Source organism: Hyperoodon ampullatus, assembly GCF_949752795.1.
Source record: "Hyperoodon ampullatus genome assembly, chromosome: 9".
NCBI lineage: Eukaryota > Metazoa > Chordata > Mammalia > Artiodactyla > Ziphiidae > Hyperoodon > Hyperoodon ampullatus.
The window spans coordinates 97,649,691-97,672,032 of NC_136922.1; the positions used below are offsets into that span (position 1 = coordinate 97,649,691).

Genomic DNA, 22,342 nt, shown 5'->3' on the forward strand with positions numbered 1-22,342 from the left:
ATCCTTCCCTTGCCCTAGAAACTTAGGCAAGTTGGTAAAGATGTGGAGCTCCTAAAACTGTAATGCATTATCTTCAGGCTTTAACTGGGCCTCCCAGGGACAACATCAAGTCCTTCCTTATGAAGGTGCTGTCCTGTTCTCTGATGCAGAATGGATACAATGTATATCAGGATGAAGCCTGTCATCTTGACCCATGAGTGATGTGAAACATCTGACTGAGGGTGGCCAGTTGTATGTAGTTTGTATTGATAAAAGTTATTTTTATGGTTCTGTGATTCAGTAGATTCTGTTATTTCGGTCTCTCTCTGCAGATTAATAATCCTCACATTTTTGAATGGGAGCCGATAACCAGACTTCGGTGAGAGAATTCATTCTCCTCGGCCCGTCCAGTGACTGGGACACTCGGGTTGCTCTCTTTGTCCTGTTCTTGGCTATGTACCCGGTGACAGTGCTGGGGAACTTCCTTGTTATTCTTCTGATCAGACTAGACAGTGGACTCCACACTCCCATGTATTTCTTTCTCACCAACCTCTCCCTTGTTGATGTCTCTTATGCCACAAGCATTGTCCCTCAGATGCTGGTGCATTTTCTTGCAGAACATAAAGGAACCCCATATGTGAGCTGTGCAGCCCAGTTATTTTCCTCCCGGGGCCTGGGTGGGATTGAGTTTGTTCTACTGGCAGTGATTGCCTATGACCGCTATGTGGCTGTGTGTGACCCCGTGAGATACTCGGTCATCATGCATGGAGGGCTCTGTACTAGGTTGGCCATCACATCCTGGGTCAGTGGCTCTGTCAACTCTCTGATGCAGACCACCATCACCTTTCAGTTGCCCATGTGTACGAACAAGTATATTGATCACATATCCTGTGAACTCCTAGCTGTGGTCAGGCTGGCCTGTGTGGACACCTCCTCCAATGAGATCGCAATCATGGTTGCTAGTATTGTTCTGCTGATGGCACCTTCCTGCTTGGTTCTCTTGTTCTACATCCAGATCATCTCCACCATCCTAAAGATCCAGTCCACAGAGGGGAGAAAGAAAGCCTTCCACACCTGTGCCTCTCACCTCGCAGTAGTTGTCCTGTGCATAGCATGGCCATTTTCACTTACATCCAACCACGCTCCAGCCCTTCTGTCCTTCAGGAGAAGTTGATCTCTCCTATGCCATTTTGACACCCATGCTGAACCCCATGATCTACAGTCTGAGGAATAAGGAGGTGAAGGGGGCCTTTCAGAAACTACTAGGGCAATTATCTGGATTAACGTCAAACTGGCAACTTGATGAATCATGAGCATCACTTAGAGAAAAGAGCTTTGCTTGTATGCTTTCCCACCCAACTCAGATATGAAGCATTGTAACTGCATTGCCCTGGCAACCAGGAAGGAGATGACAAAATGTGTACTGGTGATACTGGGTAGGAGGCTAAGTGATTGGGTTGGGGTGTGGGATGTAAGGGTGTTTTTATGTCACAGCAGCATGTTCAGAGAATTTAAGCCCTGCTGCAATAGAACTTCTCACTGTTAACCACTCAGTATCCATTCATATGGCCTCAGAGTATTTGAGGAAAATATCATTTATTGTTTTTGATAGCAGCATGAAAGATTGTTGTACTCATTGACCCAATCTTGGATCTTACCTTGGAACACTGATTTTATTCAACCACATTTTAAGGAGGTTATTGTATTTCCATTGGGAACAAAATGCATTTTCATATTTGAATACTCACTTAAAATATTGTGTGGCATATATAGTCACGTTCATTAATTGTGTGAGACACTATCCTAAGGAGGGCGTCGCTATCAACGCTGATTAAAATGTTTTTGTGCGTGACCTACTGCATGTGGATATACAGACTCTGTCTGAGTCATGGAAATAAATGAGAGGGGAAACATCAACCAAATTCGTATTTTACCATGATAAGGATATGATCAAGGGTATTTGTACACAATGACATTATTTAAGAAAAATATGAGATTCAGTTACTGCTAATTAGCATATGAATAATTTAATAAGAAAACTATTGCATGTATATTGGGTACCATGCAGAAGGTAAAATTGTAATTTCTGAAAATTCAGCAAACTTTCTTTTCTCTGAGATCTTGGGAAAAATATAAGCAAATAAACAAGGAAATAAATAAATACAATGTTAAGACATAGTTAATCTAAGAAAAGCAGTTTTCTTGGAGAAGCCAGTGAAAGATAACACAGCTTTGATTTTGTGTTATTAGGATAGGTCAGTCTGCTCTGTTGATGTTATTCTCAAGTCTCCACATTAAAGGCCTTCTTGTATTCGCCCCCCATCACAGACACACACACACACACACACACACACACACACAGACACCAAAACCCTACTTAATCTCTGTAAATCTTGTGAGCTGGCATTGTCTGTGAGTGTACCTTGTCTCTGAGGATAAACCTAAATAAGGTAAAAGGGGGGAAAGAAATGATTAAACAAGGGATAGGTAAGGGAAGGAGACAAAAAATATGGTAATAGTGGGTCCTCTCACTCTTTTCAAGGAGTATAAAAGAGGGACTCTTCTTTTTCTTTGGTCTCATTATTAAGTCAGTTGATTGGTTTTTGGTTGATTTGCATTTGGGTGTTGGTGATCAGAAGTTGAAGGGTTTCCACCGGCACCTATTTTCTCTGTGAGATAAGATGGAGTACCCATGGCTGAGAGTACAGGGGAAGGAGGAAGAGATACAGGAGTGAGATTTGAGAGTGGTGCAGGGGTTTTTTTTTGTTTTTTTTTTTGTCTGTGTTGGGTCTTCTTTGCTGCACGCGGGCTTTCTCTAGTTGCGGTGAGCGGGGGCTACTCTTTGTTGCGGTGCACGGGCTTCTCATTGCAGTGACTTCTCTTTTTGCGGAGCACGGGCTCTAGGCACATGGGCTTCAGTAGTTGCAGCACATGGGCTCAGTAGTTGTGGTGCATGGGCTCTAGGGCATGGGGGCTTCAGTAGTTGTGACACGTGGGCTCAGTAGTTGTGGCACATGGACTTAGTTGCTCCACAGCATATGAGATCTTCCCTGACCAGGGCTCGAACCCGTGTCCCCTGCATTAGCAGGCGGATTCTTAACCACTCCACCACCAGGGAAGTCCGAGAATGGTGAAGGTTAATAGTCCACATGTGTATAGACAAATGTGCCCCTTTTACCTGTGGACATCACTGAGCCTAAAGTATCTCTGAATTTCACCTCAGTATCTTCAATTACAAGGTCACAAAGGTCATATTTTTCCTCTGATTTGACCAACTATATCTTTATTCTCAGCCTTCTCTAAAACAAAGTTACAGTTGATCATTTTGTAGGCATTGACTTTGTTGTAGACAGTGCTTTTAGCATTGTGGGGTATCAAAGTTGTGTTCGGATATGGCCGCTACCTCAAGAAATTTAGTCTTCTAGGGCAGGGGTTGGGAAACTGTTTCTGTATTAGGACAGATAGAAAATATTTTAGACTCTGTGGGCCATACATTCTACATCACAACTATTCAGCTCTGCCATGACAGCACTAAAATAGCCATAGATAATACATAAAAAAAGAATGAATGTGGCTGGTAGCAATAAATCTAAATATATGGACACTGAAATTTTAAATTTGAATTTTATATAATTTTTACATCATAAAATATTCTCCTTTTTATTTGTTCAACGATTTAAAAATATAAAAAAAATATTTTCTTGTGGGCCATGCAAAAACAAATGGCAGGCCAAATTTGGCCTTTGGGCAATAGTTTGTTACACCATTATAGGGGAAATAGAACAAAAGTGCAAAATAATAACAGGCGGTATGCACATAAAGAGCCCTGACTCAAAGGAAGAAAGGATTCATAAAGAGTCCTGATATTCAAAGGAAGAAGGGATTCTTTTCTGCATATAGACTGTTATAATGGTGAAGGCTTCTAAGAGAAAATGAAGTGGTTCGCACTTCAGTTTGCATTTCAGAAAGCATCTCATTTCTCATAGTCATTTAGGTCCATTTACCCAAGATCTAAGGACTCCATACTAATGGGTGAATGGAAGACATGAATCACACACTGAGCATAATTCTTACATATCTGCTGAATATTAATTGGATGATTTGTATTATTTCTTAGTCCTAGCAGCATTTAACCACAGTGACAGGTCTTTTGGGGACACATTCCCTTACATACAAGCTGAAGCTTCACTCTGTACTGTCCCTGATCATGATGTCTGGGACCATCAGGTTCTCCCCTATTCATCCCACTAAAATTCAGGATTTTGAGACCTAAGTCTATTGTATAAAACATAGGTCCTATAAAATATACACAACCAAGTCAGACTGATGTGGTTTGGTTGTCCTTCTAGTTCCAAATTTGGGCTAGGCTACTCTCAGTGAAATCTGATCCTCAGTATCATGAGATTTTTCTCCCATCTCATGGAAAATACCTCACCACTGTATGCGTACTATTTCCTGACTTCTTTGAGCCTTCCACATCTTCCTCATCAAAGTATAGCAGGATAACAAAACAAGAAGTGCGATCCTGGACAAGTTATAAAACCTCTCTAAGAATCAGCTCTCTTTTTCATAACTTACAAAGAATAATAAGCTCCTCATGAGAAATTTGAGAGTATTGAGGGAAATATTATATGTAAAGCAGTTAGTAAAATGGCTGACACACAAAAAGCACTTGATAACTGTTTGCTGTTATCTTTGTTTTTTTCTCATAGAGTATTCTACCAATTTCCCCCCACCTCCTGTCCTCCCTGACCCTCTGGCAAACATTTTAGACCAACTCACTAGTCTGTCCCAAACAATCTAAGGGGTCTGACAGAAGAGTAGATGCCAGAAAAGTGTCTAGAAAACAGACCTCTAATTTTTGGCAACAAAGAACAAATTCTGTCTCATGCATTCTCATTGTAGGAGGTATCATCCCCAAAGCAGTGAAAATTGGTCTTCATTGGGGCAGGGGGCAAAAATATCTTAGATATTGCAATGGCTTATGGTCCTTCAAAGGGACCATATAAACAGATATACAGAATATCTAAGGTATTAAATTTTCAAGGGGTGGGTGATTAAGAAAAAGATGTCTAAAAAGTTTTCTTTGAGGGATGATGATGAATAAAAGGCTGAGACAAACTGCTCTGTCTGTAGAGAACTATTCCTTGTTTGGCACCAATATTCACACGTGAATCATAAGCATAGAGGCCAGAAGACATATTGTCCTAGAGTTAATTCATTATAGGCTTGATGTCTGCTTCATCTGTTTTTTACCTATCTTAGTCTATAACCCTGGGCCTTGACTACCTTGACTACCTTGCTGTGATACTTCCTCATCAAGTCCCTATGAGCAGTCTGGACACCTGATCACCTGTTCTATATACTTTTTATTTAATGACTGTGCTTTGCGGGGTTCTGTTACAAAGTAGTTCTGTTTCACAGACGCTTATTCACTTTTTGGGAGCCAAGAAGTCTAGAAAATTTTAGAGGGGGTATTAGAATTCCCATCAGTTATATAAATATAGGATTTAAGTCAGATTTACAAAAATCTGAAAGAGCAGAGTAATATTAGCTAGCTCTGTGCTACACTTACGAATTTTAAACTTTAAAGGTCTCCTAAATTCTATAAGCTTATATTAACGTCTTTCCTTAAAATACAGATATTATTATCCACATTGGGGATAAAATATGAGTTTCAAGTATATGTAACTCACGCAAGCTCAGACAGCTAGTAATAAACTCATACAGCCTAGATTCAGTTCAGCCTTGGCTTGTCTGAATCCAAAGGCATCCTAAATCTCGACAAGGACACCCCTTTTGGGATACCACAGGGAGTATTGGCACTTTAAGTCTGCTGTGTGTGGATCAGCGTTCAGTTGAAGATGTGAAAATCCCACAGAGCCGTAGTGTTACCATTATAGTTAGGACCGTTAGGGTTTCAAGTGATAAGACCCAAAACAAACTGGATAAGCAAAACTAAAAATTAAATTAAATACCTTAACTGTGGAATATAGTAATGAATATCATGAATGGTATCATGAATAACTGAATCTAGAGTCTAAAACTTTTTTTGAAGTTTGTCTTTTTAAATTTTTTCTTGTTTCCTGCCTCTTGGCTTTGCTTCTCTCTGTGGAGCTTGTTCTTTTCTATCATTCATCAATTTCCTCTATGAGGTGGAAAAAGTGACCCTTGGAGGCCCCAGATATACAACATGATGTGAGAGACAAAATCCTGACTTGTCTGCTAGCTCCAGCGGAAAAAGCTCAGAGATGGGTCCAGGTTGGCTTACCCTGGGTGGTGTGGCCCTTCCTCAGTCAAGCCCTCTGTTAGGGTTTTGAGGCATTAACATATTTTTTACTTGAATTGTTTTGATTAATGGAAACTTATTTTATCACCAGTCATATGTTCAGTCTTTGTAAATGTTGCATACATACTTGAAAAAGACGTGTTTTCTGTAATTGTTGATTGGAGTATTCTATAAATGTTAATTAGTCGACCGTTGATAGTGCTGTTGAAGTTCTCTATTTCCTTACCATTTCCTTATTATTCGCTTCTTTCTACTTGTTCTATCAATTATTGAGAAGTATGGAAATTTCTAACTATAATTGTGAATTTGCCTATTTATCCTTGCATTTCTATCAGTTTTTGCTTCATGTGTTTTGAGGCTCTGTTATTAAGTGCCTCAGTATTTACAATTGTTCTGTATTCTTTTTTTTTTTTTTTTTTTTTTTTTTGCGGTACGCGGGCCTCTCACCGCTGCGGCCTCTACCGTTGCGGAGCACAGGCTCCGGACGCGCAGGCCCAGTGGCCACGGCCCACAGGCCCAGCCGCTCCGCGGCACGTGGGATCCTCCCGGACCGGGGCACAAACCCGCGCCCCCCGCATCGGCAGGCGGACCCCCAACCACTGCGCCACGAGGGAAGCCCCTGTACTTTTATTAAAGATTCCCAACACTAAAAATCCCTAAGTACAAACCAGGATATGAAAGATCATCTTCCTTAAAGTGAAGGGAAAGGTGAAATTGCTAAGGTTACAGGGTGTGATGGTAGAATTACAAACCTGAGAGCAGCCCAATAATAAGCAACATCTGTTTAGGGATTGGCATAAAAAACTCTCCCTGTCCAACCTCAGATTAGGTGATGTACCATAGAGCATCTCAGTGGTCCCGTGAGTTGCCAGGCCCAGGAGCTATTGCTTAAAGGAACGTGGAGATGGATGAGTTGGAATGAGAAAGTTTCGATTTAATCTTCACGGTCCTAAAGTGGGATAAAAATTCCCACCATCCAAAAGTGTTATCACTGAAGACTCAGACACACTTCCCTTGAGAAATTAAAATTTGGCAGGCTCCTTCCCATGCTCCAGGGACAAGGAAACAAAATGTTCATTTGCAAAGTTGAAATGTAGGTTAGGGTGTTAGATGCAGAAGTGACCAGACAGAGGGAAATGGAAAATAAAAGAAATCTAATAAACAAAAAATAATTGGTCCCTTGAGATTTTATCACTAAGTTATAGAAAGGTACCTGTTCCAACTGCACTTGCTTCAAATTCCATAACTTTCCCAGCCCTGCCATCTTTCCAAGGCACAGGATGGCCTCCTCCATTCTCCAGGGGTGAGTCAGGCATTTTCAGTCTTTTTTTTTTTTTTTTTTTTTTTTGTGGTACGCGGGCCTCTCACTGTTGTGGCCTCTCCCGCTGCGGAGCACAGGCTCCGGACGCGCAGGCTCAGCAGCCATGGCTCACGGGCCCAGCCGCTCCGCGGCATATGGGATCCTCCCAGACCGGGGCACGAACCCGTATCCCCTGCATCGGCAGGCGGACTCTCAACCACTGCGCCACCAGGGAGGCCCTTCAGTCTTTCTTGATCACTTATTTAGCAACATAAATTGTGAAACCAGGTTCCTGTAATCCATGGCCTCTCCTGCCATACTCCTCAAACCTAAGAGTATGGTGGCTTGATATAGTTGTCCTCTGGTAGAAGTTTATCCTAAAAAATACGTTCTGGCTATTCAAATTATGTTTGTGAGTGTACAGCTAAGTAGGTTTGAAAAGAAGTTTGTGAACAGCTTGAGCATGAGTGAGTGTGCTTATGTGTGGGATCCAAAGAGGACACTATGGAAAGTGTTCCTCTGAGTGGAAAGAACTCCTGGCTCTCTTCTCCACCTGTGTAATGGTTTTGGCTTAACTACATGGCCACTCAACAGTTTTCCTCTGCCTTTGGTGTGATTGCCAAGTGACCTGGAAACATAGCCCACTTTTTATGTTAGTGCGATAGTAACTATTTACACAATAGGGGATGTATTGCCCTATTTATAAGCACTCACCACTACAGAGAATAGATTCCAAGTTCCCCATGGGAGACATCTCAGAAGGGACAAATCTTCCCAACCAGATAAAACTCATACCTTCAGACCAGGACCCTTCGTCATGTCTCATCTCTTACTTGTTAGGGATATTTTTGGGTAGACAAAACTATCCTTAGGTTCAAATCTTCTTTTGAAAGCTAATTTTAAAAAGTAAGCACTCGATTTATCCATTACTATTAAATTATTTTTTTCCTTATTTTCCATAATTAGAGCCCTTAATTTTCTCTTATAAGAGGAAGAAAGAACTTCCTGCCATGGATCCATTATAAGATGTTGCGTTCATCACCATATGAGACACAAAGTAGAAGGATGATCACCTTTTCAAATTTATGAAAGAGGCCAGTTAATCACATGCTTCATGAAGAGAGTCCCTAATAGGGGTGATGGGCTGTGTTTCTTTTCCTCATGTTGCTGATGTGGCTTGAAGGCCAGACTTCAACTTCATAGGTGAGTGAGAAGTACCTACTCTGGTCCACCATGACTGTGAAATAAATGGGATCAAAAGTAGGAACTCAGTTAGCCTCTTGATATGTCTTCTGATTTTCATGTTAGGTGAATCCACAAGCTTTAAAAAATTACTATCACTGTGCTATACACAAGGTCTGTTATGTATAGGAGCAGGATGATTGATGTGCCCCAGGTTATCAGATAATCCTGTTTACCTGCTGACTCCTCCATGGTCTAGTCTTTTTCCCATCTGTAAAATAGAGATAATAAGCCAAAGTTCAGAGTGTTGTTGTGAATATTATTATACTATATTAGGTATATAAAGTAGTATGATGCCTAGTACAGAGTAAGTGTTCAGCAAATAAAGTATTTATATCAACTCAATATAAAAATAAGTGTAATTATGATTCTTATTTCTTCTCTTACCATCTTTCCCACTCCAGTGGATTTTTGCACTCTGGGTAAAAGTGTTTCAGGAGCTTGTTTGTTTTCTTCCTGCCATCTGTCTCCAAAATAATAGACAAGCCTGAGAACCTTTTCTAAAACTGAACCTTACCATTCAGTGATTCACAGGGCAATTGACCTGTTAAGTTATTTGAAACAATTTTACAAAGAAACAGGTTTACTTTGACTTTACACATCACTTTTTAAAAATACCAAATGTATTTTATTTAAAAAAGACAAAATTGATTGCAAGTAATGTGTCACTTGGAAATTCACTAACTTGACTTCATTACTGAGCAAAAGCAACATGACTTTAAGCACAAATACCCTTTTTTTGGGATATGGTTTTGGAGATAGGTAAAAAGACACCATTTATTTTTTTGTTGTTGCATTGACTTTTAAAAATTGACATTCGTTTGAGTCCTGGTTATAGAAGTATAAACAGTGCAAATGAATCTACCATTAACTATCACTGTCACATCCATGCTACCTATCTGCACATACATACCTGCTGATAAACCTGGAAGAGTTCCTGCTTCACAGTTACGTTTGAGCCCTGGGAGACAGGCCTGAACATACAACGTAGGACAAATCACTGGTATTCCTTTAAAGAACAGGTCACAGTAGAAATACTTCTTGGAAACAATTCATCCACTTTGGTATGTTTTAGGTTTTATTAGTGATTTACATAGTTGTTTATTTAATTAAATCATAACATAAAGCATTAAACACAAAATAACTATTAATTTCTTCAATATCTATGTTAGCAATTTTTGAAAAAAATACACACATATATACAGTTGACCTTTGAAACATGGGTTTGAACTGTGTGAGTTCACTAATACGTGGAGCCACAAATACATGATATATATACACATCATGGCCATCTATAGCCATCATGATATTAGGTGGGGAAGGAGAAAGTAAAAAGAAGAGCAAACACTTCCATGTGGAGAAAATATAGTTCAGATATTTAGATGCAAAACTGATATCCCCAGGTAAAGTACTTATAATGAATTTTCCAGAAAACTCCCTTGCCTGTCACAATGGGCCTGATGACTCTCTCAGTCCAAATATTCTGAAAACTGCAAAGATAGGCAGCCATGTGTTGGGAATAAAGTGAATGGATGGGGAAGGATGGATGGGTCTTGCATTTAGCTGTATTTTATAGTGTGGTCTCTAGCTATTGGTAAATCTCTAAAAAGCATTGGAATGCCAGAGTCCATTTACATAGGAATAGGAAAGCACTGTAGATATTACCAGTCCACATTTTTATCATGGCTTGAAATGACTAGGAAAATTTCCAACAAGTATAATGACAATAATTTTTATTCCAATGTAAAATGTAGCAGAACAAAAAGAAATTGATGTATAAATAGGTAAAATGCAAAATAAAATTACAAGGAAGGGAATACACAATAATTAAGACTAGGCCATTGGTTTGTAGCTGTGAGGCTGACAAGCTGTTAATTTTCAACATTCTAGAAAAAAAATCATTCTTGATTATAAACTATACCTATTTGTCATCAAGATTTTGAATTCTTTATCTTTTCATGTAGTGAAGAATATTACTTATATCTTTAAATATTGTGCATTTCTTTGCCAATGTTGCAGCTGAGTATCTTGTTCCAATCAATTTTGGTGTAAGTGACTGAAAGCTTTCAGTACAAGGCCTTGAACGTGGCATCTGACATTGTTTGATCATTTCCACTAATTTCTGTGTGATACTCAATTTCTGAAAGCTCTCTTTTTAGTAATTCCTTGACACTTTGGAACTTATTCAAAACAATACTAAATCCTGAATATTTTATAACTAACCATATGATAATAAACTATAATATTAAGTCCTCCAACCATCTGTGTTATAAGTGGTGTGATCTGTAACAATCATTCTAAAAGTTTTTATGCTGAAACTGGAAACTTTCAATAATTGTAATCTGTTGTCCATCTATAATTATAGCATGAATAGTATAGAAGCCATGGGAATAATTATCTTCACGTGAATCTTTCATGTACTGTCACAGGATTGTCTCAGAGACCTCAGACTCCCATCTGTATATTTTAGTTATGGATCACTTATTTCTTTCTTGAAGTGAGCAAACATAAAAGAAATTTTGATTTTGGGTCAAAAAACTACTACTGTCTCTGTCGTCATGTTCTATAATTAAGACCTGATTGGCTTCCCTGGTGGCGCAGTGGTTGAGAGTCCGCCTGCCGATGCAGGGGACACGGGTTCGTGCCCCGGTCCGGGAAGATCCCACATGCCGCGGAGCGGCTGGGCCCGTGAGCCATGGCCGCTGAGCCTGTGCTCCGCAACGGGAGAGGCCACAACAGTGAGAGGTCCGCGTACCGCAAAAAAAAAAAAAGACCTGATTTTCTATCCTTCTGCCTTCCCTGCTGAGGACTGATCCCTGTTATATTGGGAAATAAGTTGTCCCTTCCCTGAGAAAACATTATTATTAAGTAATAACCTGACATCATTAAATGCTTTATTAAATTTCCCTTGGGGGACATAAGAGATAAACTTTAGCAGCTATGTATACCTTCTCTCCATTCAACCTGAGTCTTGAAGTTGGCCATCCTGGGTTGATCTTGCCCACCTGGGCCACTGGTATGAGGTAGGTGGAGAGGAGGCCTTCTGCCTGCCACTCTCAAATTAAAAGGGCAAATTACAGAAAATAAATTCAAAATCCCTTAGTAATAAGAAGTATGAGAATATCATTTAAAACATTCAGGATTTCATGGATACAGTCCATTAAGGAGGGGTGAGTAGAGTTGTGTCTGAGGTATCCAGAGTAAACAAAAAAGTTAAATGGTATTGAACATCATGTAGAATTCAGAAAAAGTCATGTGGGCTAAAAAATGTCGCACCAGAAAGACAGAAATTATCCCCTATAATAACTACTAAATTGACTAGGATTTTGTCTAACCACTGCATTAATTTCTTTCCTCCATTTAAGAGCAGATGTTTAGGAGAAGAAATTATCTTCCAATAAATTGAATTTCAAGAATGTAACTTTTTTTCTCCTTGATTTCCAGCTGCAAAACTGGGTCCCATTGTGTTCTTCATCTACGGACATGTTCAAGCAGAGTTTGGATGATGATTTGGCTGAGACATTCAAGGAGAACTTTAAGTTCAGGTGGGTAGGTTCTCCCTGTGGTCTAAAAGCCACCTTCCAATTCTGAGTTTCCTTAATTTGTTATTTTGACATCATGAGTTCAGTCCAGAGAAACTCATGGGCCAGGGAAATAAAACGCAGACATGGGTGAGTGAGTTCGTTTTGCTGTGGCTGTCCAGTGACTGGGGGACTCAAGTCTCCCTTTTTGTCTTGATCTTGGCCATGTACTTGGTGACTGTTGTGGGAAATTTCCTCCTTCTTCTGATCGGACTGCACAGGAGGCTTCATACTCCCATGTATTTCTTCCTTAGTGTTTTATCTTTTGTGCACCTTTGTTATATAAACAGTTTTGCCCCACAAATGCTGGCCCACCTGCTCTCAGTCTAGAAGTCCATCCCATTCCACAGCTGTGTGCTCCAGTGCTGTGCATCCCTGGCATTGGGTGGGTCTGAGTTCTTTCTGCTGGGAGCCATGGACTATGACCGCTGCGTGACGGTGTGCTACCCACTGCACTACACAGTCATCATGCACGGAGGGCTGTGCCTGGGCCTGGCTGCCGGCTGCTTTGTGGCTGTTCTCATGAATTCACTGATGGAAACAATCATTACCTTTCAGCTTCTCCTGTGTCACAGTGTTATTAATCACTTTGCCTGTGCGACCCTAGCAGTGCTATGGCTAGTCTGTGTGGACATCTACTTCGATAAGGTCATGGTGGTTGCCCCAGTATTTCTGGTGATCATGCTTCCCTGTTCCCTGGTTCTGTTCTCCTATGGTCATATAGTTGTTGCCATTCTGCGCATTTGTTCTACTCAGAGACGTAGCAAAGCGTCTGGGACGTGCGTTTCTCACCTCACTGTGGTTTGCATGTGCTTTGGGGCTACCATCTTCACCTACCTGGGGCCACGGTCAGCCTCCTAGGTGGAAGAGGAGAAGATGGTTGCTCTATTCTATGCTGTGGTGGCACCTATGTTGGACCCCTTGATTTACAGCTGGAGGAATAAAGAAGTTATGGCCGCTCTCTGTAAATTTTTAGAGAAATTCAGAGATAAAGGGTAAAGACTATAAGAACTTCTTGCTATCTATCATCAAAATCAAAAAGGAGACCAGATAAGTGAAGGTGGGACTGCCACACTCACACTAAGGAAGACTATTATGGTCAGACCCTTGCTTTCGAATGAAGAATTCCTCCACATGATTAATGGATTTCCTTATATAGGCCAATACCAGTTAATTTACATGTCAGTGATTCAGCAAAGGGCCTTTTTTTAGATCGTCTTCTCTCAGGTATCCAGTAGTATTTAGACATCATCTGCCTATTTAAAAACTTTATTAGCGTACCAGTGTTTAAAGAAATGAGCCATGACTTCATCAAGCAGACCTGGTTTGTGGATTGAATGGGTAGATGAATTCCACCAATTAGGTTCACTTATACGTTTGTGGAACAGAATAGATAATGTCTGTTTCTCTTTCTACATGACAATACTCCAGTTGTCTGTAGAATAGCTTAATTTCCTCCAGGATAACCACAAATGGTTTTTTCAACTCTTTTAGAAATAATATCAGTTTTGAAACTTTCAATACCATCTGTGCCTTAGTCTAGACTGTGATATTATATCCTGAAATAAATAATATATGATAGAATATTTGTTCAGGCCATTATGCTGGATCTCATTTGCTTTTAAGATGAGAAATCTGTGGCTTCACTGTAGTCTTTTTTTATTGTGCTAAAACATACAATATGTAACAAAATTTGCTGTTTTAGTCTTTTTTTTTTTTTTTTTTTTGCGGTACGTGGGCCTCTCACTGTTGTGGCCTCTCCCGTTGCGGAGCACAGGCTTCAGACGCACAGACTCAGAGGCCATGGCTCGCAGGCCCAGCCACTCCGCAGCATGTGGGATCCTCCCGGACCGGGGCACGAACCCATGTCCCCTGCATCAGCAGGCGGACTCTCAACCACTGCACCACCAGGGAAGCCCTGTTTTAGTCATTTTTAAATGTACACTTCAGTGGCGTTAATTATATTTGCAATGTTGTGCAAACATCACCACTATCTTATTTCCAAAATTATTCATTACCAGTCTTTTATACAACTAATTTCCCAAGACCTGGTTCCTATAATCTAGTTACAGAGACTCTACACCCATTGCACTCTTTTCTTTTCTTAACTTAAACAAAGGTATATGCATTTTGTTCTGGTAATTGTTACTGATTTTCACACATCACACCAACTTGGCAAGATTATTTTGAATTTTGATTCTCCATTCCTTTTGTTTATTTTGTCTTTCTTTTTCAATGGATACAATAAGCAGAAAAAGTTATAAAAATAAACACCAAAAAATACATGTCAATTATGTATCACTGCAAACTTGGAAAAAAGTGGTCCACAATGTCTTGTAGTTGGAATCGTATAGTATGCAGCCTTTTCAGATTGACTACTTCACTTAGAGATTTACATTTAAGTTCATTCATGTCTTTTCATGGCTTAATCATTCATTTCTTTTCGGAACTGAATAAAATTCTATTGTCTGCATGTAGCACAGTTCATTCATTTACCTACTAAAGGATATCTTGTTTGCTTCTGAGTTTTGGTAATTATGAATAAAGCTGCTTATAAACATTCGTGTGCAGGTTTTGTGTGAACATATTTTCAACTCCTTTGGGTAAATACCAAGTAGCATGATTGCTGGATCGTATGGTAAAGGTATGTTTTGCTTTGTAGGAAACCACCAAACTGTCTCCCAAAGTGGCTGTATCACTTCGCTTTCCCACCAGCAATGAATGAGTGTTTCTATTGCTCCATATTTCACCAGCATTTGGTGTTGTCAGTGTTTTGTATTTTGGCCATTCTAACAGGTGTGTAGTGGTATTTTACTGTTGATTTAATTTGCATTTCCCTGATGACACATGATATGAAGCATCTTTTCATATGTTCATTTGCCATCTCTATATATTCTTTGGTGAGGTGTCTGTTAAGGTCTTTGGGCCATTTTTTAATCAGGGTGTTTGTTTTCTTATTGTTGATTTTTAAGAGTTACTTGTATATTTTAGATAATAGTTCTGTATCAGATGTATCTTTTGCAGAAATTTTCTCCCAGCCTCTGGATTGTCTTTCCATTCTCTTGACTTCATTCACTTTTAAATGGTGGTAGAAATACATATTTACGTATGCAAGAACTCAAAATTATGAGCCATTCATCCTTCATTAAGACTATAGGCAATACGACAAAAAATTTGAAAACTTCAGCCAATAGATGCTTTAAATAAAGGACTGGGGGGCATGAAACTGAAGTTGTGATAAGACAGGCAACAAGCTAAAACACTCTAAGTGTAAAATTGAGTTTTAAAAGCTCTAAATTTCGAGGAGAGGAACCCAGATGGCAGAGTAGAAGGATGTGCTCTCACTCCCTCTTGCGAGAACACCAGAATCACAACTAGCTGCTGGACAATCATCAACACGAAGACACTGGAACTCACCAAAAAAGATACTCCACATCCAAAGACAAAGGAGAAACCACAATGAGACGGTAGGAGGGGTGCATTCACAGTAAAATCAAATCCCATAACTGGTGGGTGAGTGACTCACAGACTGGCGAACACTTATACCACAGAAGTCCACCCACTGGAGTGAAGGTTCTGAGCCCCACGTCAGGCTTCCCAACCTGGGGGTCCAGCAAAGGGAGGAGGAATTCCTAGAGAATCAGACTTTGAAGCCTAGAGGGAATTGATTGCAGGACTTTGACAGGACTGGGAGAAACAGAGACTCCACTCTTGGAGGGCACACACAAAGTAGTGTGTGCATCGGGACCCAGGGGAAAGAGCAGTGACCCCAGGGGAGACTGAACCAGACCTACCTGCTAGTGTTGGAGGGTCTCCTGCAGAGGCGGGGGGTGGGGCTGTGGCTCACCTTGGGGACAAGGACACTGGCAGCAGAAGTTCTGGGAAGTACTCCTTGGCGTGAGCCCTCCAAGAGTCTGTCATTAGCCCTACAAAGAGCCCAGGTAGGCTCCAGTGTTGGGTTGCCTCAGGCCAAACAACCAACAGGGAGGGAACCCAGCCCCACCCATCAACAGTCAAGTGGATTAAAGTTTTACTGAGCTCTGCCCACCACCAGTCCCTCCCATCAAGCCTCTTAGATAGCCTCATCCACCAGAGGGCAGACAGCAGAAGCAAGAAGAACTACAGTCCTGCAGCCTGTGGAACAAAAACCACATTCACAGAAAGATAGACAAGATGAAAAGGCAGAGGGCTATGCACCAGATGAAGGAACAAGATAAAACCCCAGAAAAACAACTGAATGAAGTGGAGATAGGCAACCTTCCAGAAAAAAAATTCAGAATAATGATAGTGAAGATGATCCAGGACCTCGGAAAAAGAATGGAGGCAAAGATCGAGAAGATGCAAGAAATGTTTAACAAAGACCTAGAAGAATTAAAGAACAAACAGAGATGAACAATATAATAACTGAAATGAAAACTATACTAGAAGGAATGAATAGCAGAATAACTGAGGCAGAAGAACGGTAAGTGAACTGGAAGATAGAATGGTGGAATTCACTGCTGCGGAACAGAATAAAGAAAAAAGAATGAAAAGAAATGAAGACAGCCTAAGAGACCTCTGGGACATTAAATGCAACAACATTCGCATTATAGGGGTCCCAGAAGGAGAAGAGAGAGAGAAAGGACCAGAGAAAATATTTGAAGAGATTATAGTCAAAAACTTCCCTAACATGGGAAAGGAAATAGCCACCCAAGTCCAGGAAGCACAGAGAGTCCCATACAGGATAAACCCAAGGAGAAACTCACCAAGACACATAGTAATCAAATTGGCAAAAATTAAAGACAGAGAAAAATTATTGAAAGCAGCAAGGGAAAAACGAAAAATAACATACAAGGGAACTCCCATAAGGTTAACAGCTGATTTCTCAGCAGAAACTCTACAAGCCAGAAAGGAGTTGCATGATATACCTAAAGTGATGAAAAGGAAGAACCTACAACCAAGATTACCCAGCTAGGATCTCATTCAGATTCGATGGAGAAATCAAAAGCTTTACAGACAAGCAAAAGCTAAGAGAATTCAGCACCACCAAACCAACTCTACAAAAAATGCTAAAGGAACTTCTCTAACTGGGAAACACAAGAGAAGAAAAGGACCTACAAAAACAAACCCAAAACAGTTAAGAAATTGGTCATAGGAACATACATATCAATAATTACCTTAAACATGAATGGATTAAATGCTCCAACCAAAAGACACAGGCTTGCTGAATGGATACAAAAACAAGACCCATAAATATGCTGCCTACAAGAGACCCACTTCAGACCTAGGGACACATACAGACTGAAAGTGAGGGAATGGAAAAAGATATTCCATGCAAATGGAAATCAAAAGAAAGCTGGAATACCTATACTCATATCAGATAAAATAGACTTTAAAATAAAGAATGTTCCAAGAGACAAGGAAGGACACTACCTAATGATCAAGGGATCAATCCAGTAAGAAGATATAACAGTTATAAATATATATGCACCCAACATAGGAGCACCTCAATACATAAGGCAACTGCTAACAGCTATAACAGAGGAAACTGACAGTAACACAATAATAGTGGGGGACTTTAACACCTCACTTACACCAATGGACAGATCATCCAAAATGAAAATAAATAAGGAAACCGAAGCTTTAAATGACACAGTAGATAAGATAGATTTAATTGATATATATAGGACATTCCATCCAAAAACTGCAGATTACACTTTCTTCTCAGGTGCGCACAGAACATTCTCCAGGATAGATCACATGTTGGGTCACAAATCAAGCCTCAGTAAATTTAAGAAAATTGAAATCATATCAGGCATCTTCTCTGACCACAACACTGTGAGATTAGAAATGAACTACAGGAAAAAAAAAGTAAAAAACACAAACATATGGAGGCTAAACAATACATTAATAAATAACCAAGAGATCACTGAAGAAATCAAAGAGGAAATCAAAAAATACCTAGAGACAAATGACAATGAAAACACGATGATCCAAAACCTATGGGATGCAGCAAAAGCAGTTCTAAGAGGGAAGTTTATAGCTGTACAAGCCTACCTCAAGAAACAAGAAAAATCTCAAGTAAACAATCTAACCTTACACCTAAAGGAACTAGAGAAAGAAGAACAAACAAAACCCAAAGTTAGCAGAAGGAAAGAAATCATAAAGGTTAGAGCAGAAGTAAATGAAATAGAAACAGAGAAAACAATAGCAAAGATCGATAAAACTAAAAGCTGGTTCGTGGAGAAGATAAACAAAATTGATAAACCATTAGCCAGACTCATCAAGAAAAAGAGGGAGAGGACTCAAATCAATAAAATTCGAAATGAAAAAAGTTACAACAGGCACCGCAAAAATACAAAGCATCCTAAGAGACTAGTACAAGCAACTCTATGGCAATAAAATGGACAACCTGGAAGAAACGGACACATTCTTAGAAAGGTATAACCTTCCAAGACTGAACCAGGAAGACACAGAAAATATGAACAGACCAATCACAAGTAATGAAATTGAAACTGTGATTAAAAATCTTCCAACAAACAAAAGTCCAGGACCAGATGGCTTCACAGGTGAATTCTATCAAACATTTAGAGAAGAGCTAACACCCATCCTTCTCAGACTCTTCCAAAAATTTCAGAGAAGGAGCACTCCCAAACTCATTCTATGAGGCCACCATCACCTGATAACAAAACCAGACAAAGATACTACAAAAAAAGAAAATTACAGACCAATATCACTGATGAATATAGATGCAAAAATCCTCAACAAAATACTAGCAGACAGAATCCAACAACACATTAAAAGGATCATACACCATGATGAAGTGGGATTTATCCAGGGATACAAGGATTCTTCAATTTATGCAAATCAATCAATGTGATACACCATATTAACAAATTGAAGAATAAAAACCATATAGTCATCTCAATAAATGCAGGAAAAGCTTTCAACAAAATTCAACACCCATTTATGATAAAAACTCTTCAGAAAGTGGGCATAGAGGGAACCTACCTAAACATAATAAAGGCCATATACGACAAACCCATAGCAAACATCATTCTCAATGGTGAAAAACTGAAAGCATTTCCTCTAAGATCAGGAACAAGACAAGGATGGCCACTCTTGCCACTATTATTCAACATAGTTTTGGAAGTCCTAGCCACGGTAATCAGAGAAGAAAAAGAAATACAAATTGGAAAAGAAGTAAAACTGTCACTGTTTGCTGATGACATGATACTATACATAGAGAATCTTAAAAATGCCACCAGAAAACTACTAGAGCTAATCAATGAATTTGGTAAAGTTGCAGGATACAAAATTAATGCACAGAAATCTCCTGCATTCCTATACACTAATGATGAAAAATCTGAGAGAGAAATTATGGAAACACTCCCATTTACCATTGCAACAAAAAGAATAAAATACCTAGGAATAAACCTACCTAGGGAGAAAAAAGACTTGTATGCAGAAAACTGTAAGACACTGGTGAAAGAAATTAAGGATGGTACCAACAGATGGAGAGATATGCCATGTTCTTGGATTGGAAGAATCAACATTGTGAAAATGACTGTACTACCCAAAGCAACCTACAGATTCAATGCAATCCCTATCAAATTACCAATGGCATTTTTTATGGAACTAGAACAAATCATCTTAAAATTTGTATGGAGACTCAAAAGACCCCGCATAGCCAAAGCAGTCTTGAGGGAAAAAAACGGAGCGGGAGGGATCAGGCTCCCTGCCTTCAGACGATAGTACAAAGCTACCGTAATCAAGACAATATGGTACTGGCACAAAAAGAGAAACATAGATCAATGGAACAAGATAGAAAGCCCAGAGATAAACCCATGCACCTATGGTCAACTAATCTATGACAAAGGAGGCAAAGATATACAATGGAGGGAAGACAGTCTCTTCAATAATGGTGCTGAGAAAACTGGACAGCTACATGTAAAAGAATGAAATTAGAACACTCCCTAACACCATACACAAAAATAAACTCAAAATGGATTCGAGTCCTAAATGTAAGACTGCACACTATAAAACTGTTAGAGGAAAACATAGGAAGAACACTCTTTGAGATAAATCACAGCAAGATCTTTTTCGATCCACCTCCTAGAGTAATGGAAATAAAAACAAAAATAAACAAATGAGACCTAATGAAACTTCAAAGCTTTTGCACAGCAAAGGAAACCACAAACAAGACGAAAAGACAACCCTCTGAATGGAAGAAAATATTTGCAAAGGAATTAGTGGACAAAGGATTAATTTCCAAAATATATAAACAGCTCATGCAGCTCAATATTGCAGAAACAAACAACCCAATCCAAAAATGGGCAGAAAACCTAAATAGACATTTCCCCAAAGAAGACATACAGATGGCCAAGAACCACATGAAAAGCTGCTCAACATCACTGATTGTTAGAGAAATGCATATCAAAATTACAGTGAGGGGGCTTCCCTGGTGGCGCAGTGGTTGAGAGTCTGCCTGCCGATGCAGGGGACACGGGTTCGTGCCTCAGTCTGGGAAGATCCCACATGCCGCGGAGCGGCTGGGCCCGTTAGCCATGGCCGCTGAGCCTGCGCGTCCAGAGCCTGTTCTCCGCAACGGGAGAGGCCACAACAGTGAGAGGTCCGCGTACCACAAAAAAAAAAAAAAAAAAAAAAAATTACAGTGAGTTATCACCTCACACCAGTTAGAATGGGCATCATCAGAAAATCTACAAACAACAAATGCTGGAGAGAGTGTGGAGAAAAGGGAACCCTCTTGCACTGTTGGTGGGAATGTAAATTGATATAGCCACTATGGAGAACAGTATGGAGGTTCCTTAAAAAACTAAAAATAGTATTACCATATGATCCAGCAATCCTGCTACTGGGCATATATCCAGAGAAGACCATAATTCAAAAAGACACATGCACCCCAATATTCATTGCAGCACTATTTACAATAGCCAGGTCATGGAATCAACCTAAATGCCCATCGACAGATGAATGGATAAAGAAGATGTGGCACATATATACAATGGAATATTACTCAGCCATAAAAAGGAAGGAAATTGGGTCATTTGTTGAGACGTGGATGGATCTAGAGACTGTCATACAGAGTGAAGTAAATTCGAAAGAGAAAAACAAATATCGTATATTAACGCATGTATGTGGAACCTAGAAAGATGGTACAGATGAACCAGTTTGCAGGGCAGAAGTTGAGACACAGATGTAGAGAACAAACGTATGGACACCAAGGGGGGAAAACTGTGGTGAGGTGATGATGGTGGTGTGCTGAATTGGGCGATTGGGATTGACATGTATATACTGATGTGTATAAAATTGATGACTAATAAGAACCTGCAGTATAAGAAAACAAAGAAAAAAAACAACTAATACTAAACTTTGGGTTATTTGTATGGAAATATGTTCATATAAATGTTTCAGACATTACATGAAATTTCTAAATAATGTTATAAGTCATAATTTACTTATTACTTTAAAATGTATATCTCAGAAATAACTAAATTTCCTTGTCAATTGCATTATTACGAACTTTCATCAAATCTTAAAAAAAAAAACCTCTAAATTTCTACATGTTGAAAGTGAAGAAACAAAGGCCAGAGTGGGGAGTACAAAATGAAGCTGCTGCCCCCAGAGGGAATAAGGACTTGGATAGAGCCCAGTATCTAGAAAGAGGTCTTAATTACCTCAGATTAACCACATTCCCTTAAGAGACTATCCCAAGTAGTTCTTTTTTTTTTTTTGCGGTACACGGGCCTCGCACTGTTGTGGCCTCTCCCGTTGTGGAGCACAGGCTCCGGACGCGCAGGCTCAGCGGCCATGGCTCACGGGCCCAGCCGCTCCACAGCATGCGGGATCTTCCCGGACCGGGGCACGAACCCGTGTCCCCTGCATCGGCAGGCGGACTCTCAACCACTGCGCCACCAGGGAAGCCCCCAAGTAATTCTTTCATACCTCTTA

At 39.9% G+C, this 22,342-nt stretch overlaps 2 pseudogenes across 2 annotated transcripts; both read left to right on the forward strand.

The window, feature by feature from the left end:
• Positions 1-334: 334 nt before the first annotated feature.
• Positions 335-1,292, forward strand: LOC307058429 (olfactory receptor-like protein OLF3; annotated as a pseudogene). The gene has a single exon. The product of its transcript is annotated as an olfactory receptor-like protein OLF3 (transcript).
• An 11,159-nt stretch (positions 1,293-12,451) lies between these two features.
• Positions 12,452-13,390, forward strand: LOC307057652 (olfactory receptor-like protein OLF3; annotated as a pseudogene). Its single transcript has one exon. The product of its transcript is annotated as an olfactory receptor-like protein OLF3 (transcript).
• Positions 13,391-22,342: the final 8,952 nt, after the last annotated feature.